This window comes from Anolis sagrei, chromosome 1 (assembly GCF_037176765.1).
Source record: "Anolis sagrei isolate rAnoSag1 chromosome 1, rAnoSag1.mat, whole genome shotgun sequence".
NCBI lineage: Eukaryota > Metazoa > Chordata > Lepidosauria > Squamata > Dactyloidae > Anolis > Anolis sagrei.
This window is the reverse complement of record NC_090021.1, coordinates 10,880,119-10,892,556: the sequence shown is the minus strand read 5'-3', so window position 1 is coordinate 10,892,556 and position 12,438 is coordinate 10,880,119.

Here is a 12,438-nt window from a genome sequence, read left to right as displayed (position 1 = left end):
GCAACAGTCCCTGTGATCTGAAAAGTTCCTACAGGAGATATCGACACAATCAGTATCTAAGCCTCCCTCTTTAAAGAACTGTAGAGAGAGTTGAATCCCACATGGAAAAAAACCCACAATAACTTCTAGTTTTGTGGGGCTTAGATGCATAACAGGAATTAACTATCATTGGTCCATCACTCTGTTTGATCAATCTATCCAAACCATTACTGGAAGAAAAATATAAAATACAATAAAAAGGGCTTAAATTACACTATTAGTATACTTAAAAATGAAATTCACCAGTGGAGAATTTTTAGAGAAAGTAGTTCAAATCACTATCTATAAAGAAATGCAACAAATGAGTTCCTCGCACTTATTTAGTGCTTATGGGATGAATTCTGGACATTTCGTGAGGACGTGAGAAAATAGTAAACAGTAGATTAAACCATCATATATGTTCCTGATGGAAATATTTATCCATTGCACTGAGGAATGCTTTTTTCTATGTCCAAGGGCAGTGTTTCCCAAACTCTGGTCTTCCAAGTGTTTTGGACTTCAGCTTCCAGAATGATTGGCCAAGGCAGCTGATGCTCCTGGAAATGGAGTTTGGGAAGTATTGTTCTAGATCAGTGTTTCTCAACCTGGGGGTCGGGACCCCTGAGGGGGTCGCGAGGGGGTGTTTCTTATGCCAAAGACCATAAGAAAACACAGCATTTTCTGTAGGTCATGGGGATTCCATGTGGGAAGTTTGAGCCAATTCTATCGTTGGTGGAGTTCAGAAAGTTCTTTGATTGTAATGAACTATAAATCCCAGCAACTACAACTCCCAAATGCCAAGATCTATTTTCCCCAGACTCCACCAGTATTCACATTTGGGCATATTGAGTATTTGTTCCAAGTTTGGTCCAGATCCATCATTGAATGAGTCCACAGTGCTCTCTGGATATAGGTGAACTACAACTCCCAAACTCAAGGTCAATGCCCATCAAACCCTTCCAGTGTTTTCCATTGGTCATGGGAGCCAAGTTTCGTTCAAATCCATCGCTGGTGGAGTTCAGAATGCTCTTTGATTATAAGTGAACTATAAATCCCAGCAACTACAACTCCCAAATTACAAAATCAATCCTCGCCAAACCCCACTAGCATTCACATTTGGGTGTATTGGGTATTTGTGCCCAGTTTGGTCCAGTGAATGAAAATGCATCCTGCATATCACATTATGATTCATAACAGTAGTAAAATGACTGTTATGAAGTAGCAATGAAAGTAATGTTGTGGTTGGGGGTCACACAACATGAGGGACTGTATTAAGGGGTCACGGCATTAGGAAGGTTTGAGAACCACTGTTTTAGATTGTGACGCAGCATTGGTCTACACATTTTCTCAGCATGGAAACACACTGGGTGTGGCCATTGCTTGACTCTGTCAATATCAGAGCCAAGCAATGGCAAACCATTTCTGAAACCTTTCTGAGAAGAGAACCCTGCAAAATGTCAGAGTTGTTAAAGAAAATGACTTGAATGCAACATCACAATCAACAATGACAACATGTCTCTGAATGTCATGTTTTCCTGTGTGTGAAGCAGCCAGGTCTACTCACCTGCTAATGCGGTGGCATTTTCTTTTGAAATGCAAAGCACAGAACCTTCCTCTGGATTTTTGTTGGCTTTCAGTTGAAAAACCAAGAAAGCCAAAGAGAGAAGCAAGAAAAGACTTTTCATTGTGGATGGTTGATTGAGACTGAAGGACTTCTGGTGAACAGCATACGCCTGCAGAATGATTTCAAAAACGGAAGTCTAGTATTTATATAGGTATTTGTGGCAAACAGCCAGGTGGAAAATAATTCCTCATTGTTGTCCTGTTGAAGATTACTCACATCTGAAGGACCATGGATAAAAAAAATGCAACACTAACTCAATAGTCCCTGACATGAAAAGGTCTCATTCGCCATCTGTTCTGTAATTGTACGAAGTTCTATGCATTGGCTGTGTTCATATTACATTATATTTGTTTGTTGTTACTAATAGGTTTTAATGAAAAGTGTATTAATTTCACAGTAGAAATGCACCTTTAGCAGTGCTATGCTGGCAAAAATAAACTCTTCAGGTATATTTCCTCTTCTAATTATTCCAATGAGGAAAAAAATCAAATGAAAAGAATGCCAGAGTTAAATTCTCCCAATTAAAATGACATTTTTCATAGAGTCATAGAATCATAGAGTTGGAAGAGACCTCTGAGTATGCCTGCCATGGTTGCAGGTGAAATGTCAAGAGAGAATGCTTCTAGAACATGGTCATTTAGCCTGAAAAACCTAAAACAACCCAGTGCTCCCCCATTTTCTGAACTGAAAACCCTTTTGGAGGATTTCATGGGATCATAGAGTTGGAAGAGACCTCATGGGCCATCCAGTCAAACCCCATTCTGCCAAGAAGCAGGAATATTGCATTCAAATCACCCCTGACAGATGGCCATCCAGCCTCTGTTTAAAAGCTTCCAAAGAAGGAGCCTCCACCACACTCCGGGGCAGAGAGTTCCACTGCTGAACGTCTCTCACAGTCAGGAAGTTCTTCCTCATGTTCAGATGGAATCTCCTCTCTTGTAGTTTGAAGCCATTGTTCTGCATCCTAGTCTCCAAGGATGCAGAAAACAAGCTTCCTCCCTCCTCCCTATCACTTCCTCCCATCCTTATACATGGCTATCATGTCTTCTCTCAGCCTTCTCTTCTTCAGGCTAAACATGCCCAGTTCTTTAAGCTGCTCTTCACAGGGCTTGTTCTCCAGACCCTTGACCATTTTAGTCGCCCTCCTCTGGACACATTCCAGCTTGTCAATATCTCTCTTCAATTGTGGTGCCCAGAGTTGGACACAATATTCCAGGTGTGGTCTAACCATAGCGGAATAGAGGAGTAGCATGACTTCCCTAGATCTAGGCACTATGCTCCTATTGATGCAGGCCAAAATCCCATTGGCTTTTTTTGCCGCCACATCACATTGTTGGCTCATGTTTAACTTGCTGTCCACGAGGACTCCAAGATTGTTTTCACATGTACTGCTCTCGAGCCAGGCATCGTCCCCCATTCTCTATCTTTGCATTGCGTTTTTTCTGCCTAAATGGAGTATCTTGCATTTGTCACTGTTGAACTTCATTTTGTTAGTTTTAGCCAATCATCTCTCTAATCTGTTAAAATCATTTTGAATTCTGCTCCTGTTCTCTAAAGCATTGGCTCTCCCTCCCAATTTGGTGTCAGCTGCAAACTTGATGATCGTGCCTTCTAGCCCTTCATCTAAGTCATTAATAAAGATGTTGAACAGGACCGGGCCCAGGACGGAACCCTGCTGATGGCACTCCGCTCGTCACTTCTTTCCAGGATGAAGATGAAGCATTGGTGAGCACCCTCTGGGTTCGTCCATTTAACCAATTACAGATCTACCTCACCGTAGTTTTACCTAGCCCACATTGGACTAGTTTGTTTGCCAGAATGCCATGGGGGACCTTCAGTTATAAGTGGCATGAGCTCCTGCTATTAGTCTCAGCTTTTGCCAAAAACATGCAAATATGAGTAGATTAATAGGTACCGCTCCGGCAGGAAGGTAACGGCGCTTCATGCAGTCATGCTGGCCACATAACCTTGGAGGTATCTACAGACAACATCGGCTCTTCAGCTTAGAAATGGAGATGAGCACCAACCCCCCAGAGTCAGATACAACTGGACTTAATGTCAGGGGGAAAACTTTATAAACTTATGAAGTCTTGGAGTTGTGTCTTCCTGCCCTTTGTTTGGATTTAGAATCAATCCCTTGGTTTTCCTATTTTGTACTAGATTAGTGGTTCTCAACCTGTGAGTCCCCGGATGTTTTAGCCTTCAATTCCCAGAAATCCTAACAGCTGGTAAACTGGCTGGGATTTCTGGGAGTTGTAGGCCAAAACATCTGGGGACCCACAGGTTGAGAACCACTGTACTAGATGATTCATGTTCTGTTTCTTCCTCAGTGCCCTCAACTGAAAAGGAAACCATGGATAAATGCCATGCCACCAATGGTTTGTCTTCATCTTGGAAAGTAGTGATGAGTGGAGGCCATAAGCAGGGTTCAATCCTGTGCCCATTTCTATTCAACATCTTTATTAATGAAAGTTTAGAAGGCATGATCATCAAGTTTGCAAATTACACGAAATTAGGAGGGATAGCCAATACTCCAGAAGACAGGAGCAGAATTCAAAATGATCTAAACAGATTAGAGAGATGATTGGCCAAAACTAACAAAATGAAGTTCAGCAGAGACAAATGCAAGACACTCCACTTAGGCAGAAAAAATGAAATGCAAAGATACAGCATGGGAGACAATGCCTTGTTGATAGCAGTACGTATGAAAAAGATCTTGGAGTCATTGTGGACAATTATAGGTTCAGAAAAAGAGTTAAACATAAGTCAGCAATATCATGTGATGGTTAAAAAAAACAATGGAATTTAGGCCTGAAGTAATAGGAGTCTAGTGCCTAGATCCAGGGTCCTGCTCCCCCTCTATTCTGCCTTGGTCAGACCACACCTGGAATCACACTGTGTCCAATTCTGGGCACCACAATTGAAGGGAGATGGTGACAAGCTGGAATGTGTCCAGAGCGGGGTGAGTAAAATGATCAAAGGTTTAGAGAACAAGCCCTATGAGGAGCAGTTTAAAGAGCTGGGCATGTTTAGCCTGCAGAAGAGAAGGCCGAGAGGAGACATGTATCAAAATGTGAGTGGAAGTCATAGGGAGGAGGGAGCAGGCTTGCTTTCTTCTGTCCTGGAGACTAGGACATGGAACAATGGCTTCAAGCTACAGGAAAGGAGATTCCACCTGAACGTTAGGAAGGACTTCCTAACTGTGAGAGCCATTCAGCAGTGGAACTCTCTGCCCCGGAGTGTGGTGGAGGCTCCTTCTTTGGAAGCTTTTAAACAGAGGCTGGATGGCCATCTGTCAGGGGTGATTTGAATGCAATATTCCTGCTTCTTGGCAGAATGGGGTTGGACTGGATGGCCCATGAGGTCTCTTCCAACTCTAGGATTCTATGATCCTATGAAATCCTCCCAAAGGGTTTTCAGTTCAGAAAACAGGGGAGCACTGGGTTGTTGTAGGTTTTTCAAGCTATATGGCCAAATTCTAGAAGCATTCTCTCCTGACGTTTCACCTGCATCCTTGGCTGGCATACTCCGAGGTTGTGACTAGAATGCTTCTAGAACATGGCCATATAGCCCAAAAAACCTACAACAACCCAGTGAATCCAGCCATGGAAGCCTTCGACATAACAATGGGGGAGTAGCTAGAAAAAATGGCCAAGTCTAGGAGAGACACGTCACCCAAACTGGTGGACGGGGTCTGTGATATCCAGCGTACCCATACAGTGACAAGTTTATCTCAGAAACACTATCTGAAGCAATTTCAGACAATAGATAAACTTGAGAAGGAATGATAAAATAATCCCTTTTAAAGGGAAGATCAAACAAAAAGGAAATTGGAAGGCATGTTATGATCCAGCATTATCTCACCAATTTATGAGTAATGTGATGGTTTACTTAATTGATAGTCTTTTGTGATATGAGCCACGGACACCATATGTTCTTTGAAAGAAACAATTGTCATTTCGACTGGTTTCCTACCCAAATTTTCTGAATCTCTGCCACAAAAATGGGTATAAATACTGGGTTTTCAGTGTCCTCTCCTTCATTGGTTTGCTAGTTCTGCTGTCCAGAGAGGTCCTCTCTTACTGCTGACCATGAAATCCATTCTCGTTCTCTTTGCACTTGCTTTCCTGGTTTTCCAGATACAAGCTGAGCCAGAACCAGAACCAGAACCAGAACAAGAACAAGAACAAGAGCCAGAGCCTCTTGATATTTCAGATGAAAATGATTCTCAAGAATCAGAAGGTGAGTAGAAGTCATGAAATGTTTTTATTTATTTAATTATTTTCTTTTTATCCTTCCTCTTTCTCTAATATAGGGACTCAGTTGTTTTTTTGGGCTGGTTTTTTGGTCGTGTCAGGAGCGACTTGAGAAACTGCAAGTCGTTTCTGGTGAGAGAGAATTGGCCGTCTGCAAGGACGTTGCCCAGGGGACGCCCGAATGATCTGAGGCTATCTTTGGCCTCTCTAAGGAGGAAGTTCTAGAGCAATGGTTTTCAACCTGGTGTCTCCAGATGTTTTTGGCCTTCAGCTCCCAGAAATCTTAACAGCTGGTAAACTGGCTGGGATTTCTGGGAGCTGTAGGTCAAAAACATCTGGGGAGCTCAGGTTGAGAACCACTGTTCTAGAGTCTGGAAGTAGCCACAGAGAAGGCTATCACCATATTTCTATCAAACATGCTTGAGAGGTTGGTTGGACACAGAGCAGTCCCTTTCCATAGTATCACAGTGTACTTATAGGTTCAGAAAAAGAGAATTATTATTAATATTAATATTTTTATCATGTCAGAAGTGACTTGAGAACATACTTCAAGTCGCTTCTGGTTTGAGAGAATTGGCTGTCTACAGAGACATTGCCCAGGGAACACCCAGATGTGTTGCAATCCTGCAGGAAGGCTTATCTCATGTCCCTGAAAGCTATAGCTGACAGGCGGGAGCTCACCCCACTTACGGATTTGAACCAGAAACCTTCAGGTCAGCATTCCAGCCAGCACAATGGTCTAACCCATTGCGCCACCACAGCTCATTATTATTATTATTATTATTATTATTATTATTATTATTATTATTATTATTTCTTCTTCTTCTCATGGCTCAAAGTAGGTTACAATATCACTAAAACACACAATCACATAAAAACATTCTATAAAATACACATATTAAAATATACAGAACCTAAGAAACATGAGACTCAAGTTTAAAATTTGTGATTAAAACTGGCTGAGTAGGTCTGCCGGAAGAGATAGGTCTTTAGCGAGAAGCAGCCAGATTGCTCACCAGAGCGGCGTACAGGGAGCATACCACCCCCCTGTTACGTCAGCTCCACTGGCTGCAGATCCAATTCCGAGCACAATTCAAAGTGCTGGTTTTGACCTACAAAACCCTATACGGTTCCGCCCAGTGTATTTGTCCGAACGGATTTCCCTCTACATCCCATCTCGAAGTTTAAGATCTTCTGGGGAGGCCCTGCTCTCGACCCCGCCACTATCACAAGTGAGGTTGGCGGGGACGAGGAGCAGGGCCTTCTCAGTGGTGGCCCCCCACCTGTGGAACTCACTCCCCGGGGAAATCAGGTCGGCGACTTCCCTTCTGGCGTTTAGGAGAAAATTGAAGACATGGGTGTGGGACCAAGCCTTTGGTCATTCTGACAACTAACCTAAGGATCTGACGATGGACAAGGATAAATGGAATGGAATGGATATATGGACTCTGAACCCTGAGCATGAGATTGTCTTATTTATTTATGAGATTGTTTTATTGTTTATTATGCATTGATGTTTTAATTTAATTGTTGAACTGTTTGTATTTTATTGCTTGTCAATTGATTTGGGCATCTAATTGTGCCTCCTCTGTAAGCCGCCCTGAGTCCCGTCCCCCGTCCCCCGGGGTGAGAAGGGCGGGGTATAAGTAAGTGAAATAAATGAAATAAATAAATTTAGATGGTTTTTAAATTCTGTCAGCTCATTTAGCCAGTCGGGTTCTGGCAGGCTGGAGTAGCTGCTCCCCAGAGGACCTCAGTGTTCAGGATGGATTGTATGGGAGAAAGTAATCCTTTAGGTAACCTGAACCCAAACCATGTAGGGCTTTAAAGGTCAAAACCTGTTGTGTCTCACTCTTCCTCTGAGGATGAGTTGGAATAATAATAATAATAATAATAATAATAATAATAATAGCAGCAACAACAACAACAACTTTATTCTTATACCCCACCACCATCTCCCCGAAGGGAATCAGGATGGCTTACATATCGGACAAAATTCCCAAAAGACATAAATACTAGGGCTGGGCGGTTTCGTTTCGTTAATTCGTAATTCGTTAAAAATTCGTTATTTTTTTTATAACGAAGCGATAACGAACCATTCTGGAGCAACTTAAAAACGAAACGAATTTTTAAATTTGTTTCGTAAATGCTTGGGATTCGTTATGTATTCGTTTCGTTATCGGTTTGAGGTCGTTTCGTTATTATTTCCGCATGTCTGGGGCAAGTTTTATAGTTGTTTTTTGTTTAATTAGTGAAAAAAAATTATAATATCACACCAACAGTCAACAACAGAGGGAGAGGGAAGCTTCAGAAGTTCCCCCTGTCCCATTTGGAGGTTTTTTAGCGTATTGCGCGGTCGCATCCGCCATTAATGAATCGATTCGTTATTGTTTCATATTTGTTTCATTAATGTTTCGTAATTTTTTTAACATTTACGAAATTTCGTAAATATCGAACTTTTTAAAAGAAAAAATTCGGAATTCTTTTAAATATCGAAACGCAAAAACCCCCAAAAAACGAATCGATTTTAGAAACAAATTTTTCCATTGTTACCCAGGCCTAATAAATACAAATCAATCCATTAAAGCAAAACCACAATTAAAAAGAACAGCATAGTAAAATATAACAATCCAGATAAAAATGCAATTAAATAAAACACAAGAATATAAAACAACAGCGTTTAAACTCAATTGAAACAATGCTCAACAAAAAAAAAACACACACAATAATCACTAATATAATGGGTGTGACCAGGGCATAAAAAGGGTCAGGCATGGGATAGTGCAATGGTTCTCAACCTGGGGTCCCCAGATGTTTTTGGCCTACAACTCCCAGAAATCTCAGCCAGTTTATCAGCTGTTAGGATTTCTGGGAGTTGTAGGCCAAAAACATCTGGGGACCCCAGGTTGAGAACCACTGGGATAGTGCAAACAGCATGACATAGGGCCAGGGTATTGGATGAAGTGACGAGAACAAAATATTATGAGGCAACTAGGGACTAGGCATTTTCAAATGCTAGCAGAATCATCCAGATTTTCAAATCCCTGTGAAAGGAGGACAGTGTAGGGACTTGGGAGGGTATTCCAAAGTCAGGGGGCTACCACCGAGAAGGCCCTCTCCCTCATCCCCACCAACCCTGCTTCTGGAGGTGGTGGGAGCAAGAGGAGAGCCTCCCTAGCAGATCTTAGAGCCTGCGCTGGTTCAGAGGGTGAGATGTGGTCACGAAGTTAAGCAAGACCCAAACCGTTTAAGCACTTTGAATTGGGACCAGAAACTTATCGTCAGCCAGTGGAACGGCTTTAATAGGAGCTGAAGAGGAAGTGGCTGGGGATACTGGGCAGGTGGTCACGTCTCCTTTGGAGAAAGAAGAGGAGAAAGGCACTCTTCAGGAATGCCTTCAGGAGGATACTTCAGAGGATCCTCTGAAGTTGTCAGTCACAGATGGAGACAAAACAACAGGAGAAAATGCTGCTAGAACATGGCCATACAGCCATCACCCCAGTGATTCTAGCTGTGAAGCCTTTGGCAATACCTCAATAAACATCCCTAGTGCCTGTTGACTTGTGACATCATGAGCTTCTCTATTTTTTTTCTTTTCTCCAATTCTAATAATGCAATTTTTTTTAGAAGAAGAAGTTCCTTTTGGCTCTGAAAATGAGCCCATAGAGCCTGAAGAAAACAGATTAGATGATTCTGAAGAAGAAGATGGTAAGTGAAATTTGTGAAATATATTTCTTTGCTGTGTAATAGTGAGAAATCATATCTGAAAAATGTTATTTCTCTTCTCAAAGAACTGAATGGTCTAGAGAAATGAGACAGACTGTCCCATGCCTTTGATTCCATTTCCACGTCACATAAGCAAAGGGAACAAACTTATATGAAGTTACCTGTTGGCCCAATAAGCATGGCCCAATAAACACAATTTGATCAGTTTTGATTGACTACTGTCAATCACTGGGTTCAGGTAGGAATCTTTATTAACTTTGCCTAGAGATGCCTGGTATTTCCTTGTGGTTTTCCTCTACCTGCTTGTCCCCACAGATCATAGAAGACTCTAATTGTGGGATAATTTGATTGTTCTTTTCCTGCATGGCAGGGGGTTGGACTAGATGGCCCATGTGGTCTCTTCCAACTCTATTATTCTATGATTCTAAGACTGGAGGTTTTCAAGGTGATGTTGAACTGACACTCTCAAATGTTATAGCAGACTATGACTCTGGAGACTATAATTCAATCTCCCACTAAGACAGTGGTTCTCAACCTGGGGTCCCCAGATGTTTTTGGCCTTCAGCTCTCAGAAATCCTAACAGCTGGTAAACTGGCTGGGATTTCTGGGAGTTGTAGGCCAAAAACATCTGGGGACCCCAGGTTGAGAACCACTGCACTAAGCCATGGGGTGACCTTGCGTGAGTCACATTCTCAGTCCAATGGAACCCCCCCCCCCCCCATTTTCAGCTTCCCATTGATTACTGCTGGTAAGAAGCAGTGCATAAACTGTAGGAAAGTTTCCATCCATTGTATTGGTTATCTCCCATAATTTCTCATTGTGTATAATCAAACCCCTTCTTTTATGTGTACTCAAGATCTTTTGTTAAGTCAATCAGTAACTTATTTACATGTTGCTACACTTCATTCCCGCGGCACCCGCTTCTCTTAGGCCCCTTCCACACAGCTTAATAAAATCCCACATTATCTGCTTTGAACTGGAATATATGGCAGTGTGGACTCAGATAACCCAGGACAAAGCAATTATTATGGGATTTTCCGCCTTGATATTCTGGGTTATATGACTCTGTGCAAGGGCCCTTAGATTCAGACTTCAAACCAATGAATGACAGCTGTTTATTTTTTTTTTCCACCATGGGGAAACACCAATCAGCAATGACATCAGAGGGAATCCCTGTCCAATGGGAGCCTAGATCTTGGTTATGCCGTTTCTCCACCAGTTGGGGCTGGTGTGGCTATCCCATAAGTGGCTCTGAACCCATGGTATTAATGGATACTGAAATCACACATGGATATAACTTGGTAGTGTGAAAAGAGCCCAGGGTTATGTGTGAGAGCAGAAAAACCAGCACACTGTCCTTTGGGTAGTTGTCCTATAACTTTTAGTCTTGTCTTCTGTCATCTGATGGCATCAAACAACCAAGAGGCTTCATATAATGTAATCACCTTCATTTAGTGATCCAGTGAAAATGAAATCTAGTATGTTGATTTTTACCTGGAAAAAAGGATGAATTTTCTTTCTCCTCATTGCTTTTCCGTGCCTGAGTGACAATTTGAACTTTGGTCTCTCAGAGACAAACTACCACACTATTCCTTCTCTTAATACAAACCACTGTAATCTATAAGCCTATTTTTTGAAACCTAATAATTTATTGCTTGTTGAATTAAATTGAACTTAAATTAACTGCAACTGAATGTAATTGGAAGTGTGCCAATGATCATTTTTCCTTTAATTTCTATAGCAATCGTCCAGGCAAGGCATCCTATTATATGCAATTCTGTTGGAGCGAGATGCCGCAGCCGCTGTCTTTCCCGTGAAAGAATGCTTGGATACTGCAGTAAAACTATTCGTTGCTGCCAGCAGTACAGATAAAGAGCATACTCAGTGGAGATTGAAGACATGGAAAATTACCTATAATTAGAACAAAAATGAAATACCAATCAAGGCAAATAAATCCTGTTTAATTCTCATCTGTGTTTTTTTTTAATATTGCTCCCTGATAGAGGGTAAAGTATGATCCCCATATTTGCAGGAGAAACACCTGCAGTTTCATTTATGCATGTCTCAAAAATATGTCTTCTCTCCAGCATGACTCCAGTCTTGTATCAGAAGACCTTCCATTCACTAGAACAAGTCCTATGATTTCCTAGCAACAAGACATGACACTTATTTATTTATTTATTTACCTTACTTATATACCACTGTTCTCAGCCCGAAGGCGACTCACAGCGGTTCACAGCAATAAGAGACAGCAGAATCCAATGTTACAATATAAAAACAGTTAACAACTTAACACATTACCCAATTAATAAACAATTAACAATTAACATTTTCTACAATAGCCATTTACTATCATCTCATCATCAAAAACATGATCCAGATTCGTCATCCATTGATCCATTCCAGTGTTCATTAACCAATCATTGCACTCATTATTCGAACGCCTGCTCAAACAGCCAGGTCTTCACCTTTTTGCGGAATACCATTAGAGATGGTGCTAGTCTAATGTCGGTAGGAAGGGCGTTCCACAGCCGAGGAGCCACCACCGAGAAGGCCCTATCTCTCGTCCCCGCCAGACATGCTTGAGAAGCAGGTGAGATCAAGAGCAGGGCCTCCCCGGAAGATCTCAAAGTCCTGGTGGGTTCATAGGCAGAGATGCAGTCAGATAGGTAGCTTAGGCCAGAACCGTTTAGGGCTTTAAAGGCCAACGCCAGCACTTTGAATTGAGCCCGGTAGCAAATCGGTAGCCAGTGGAGTTGGTGCAACAGGGGGGTTGTATGCTCCCTGCGCTCCGCTCCTGTTAACATCATGGC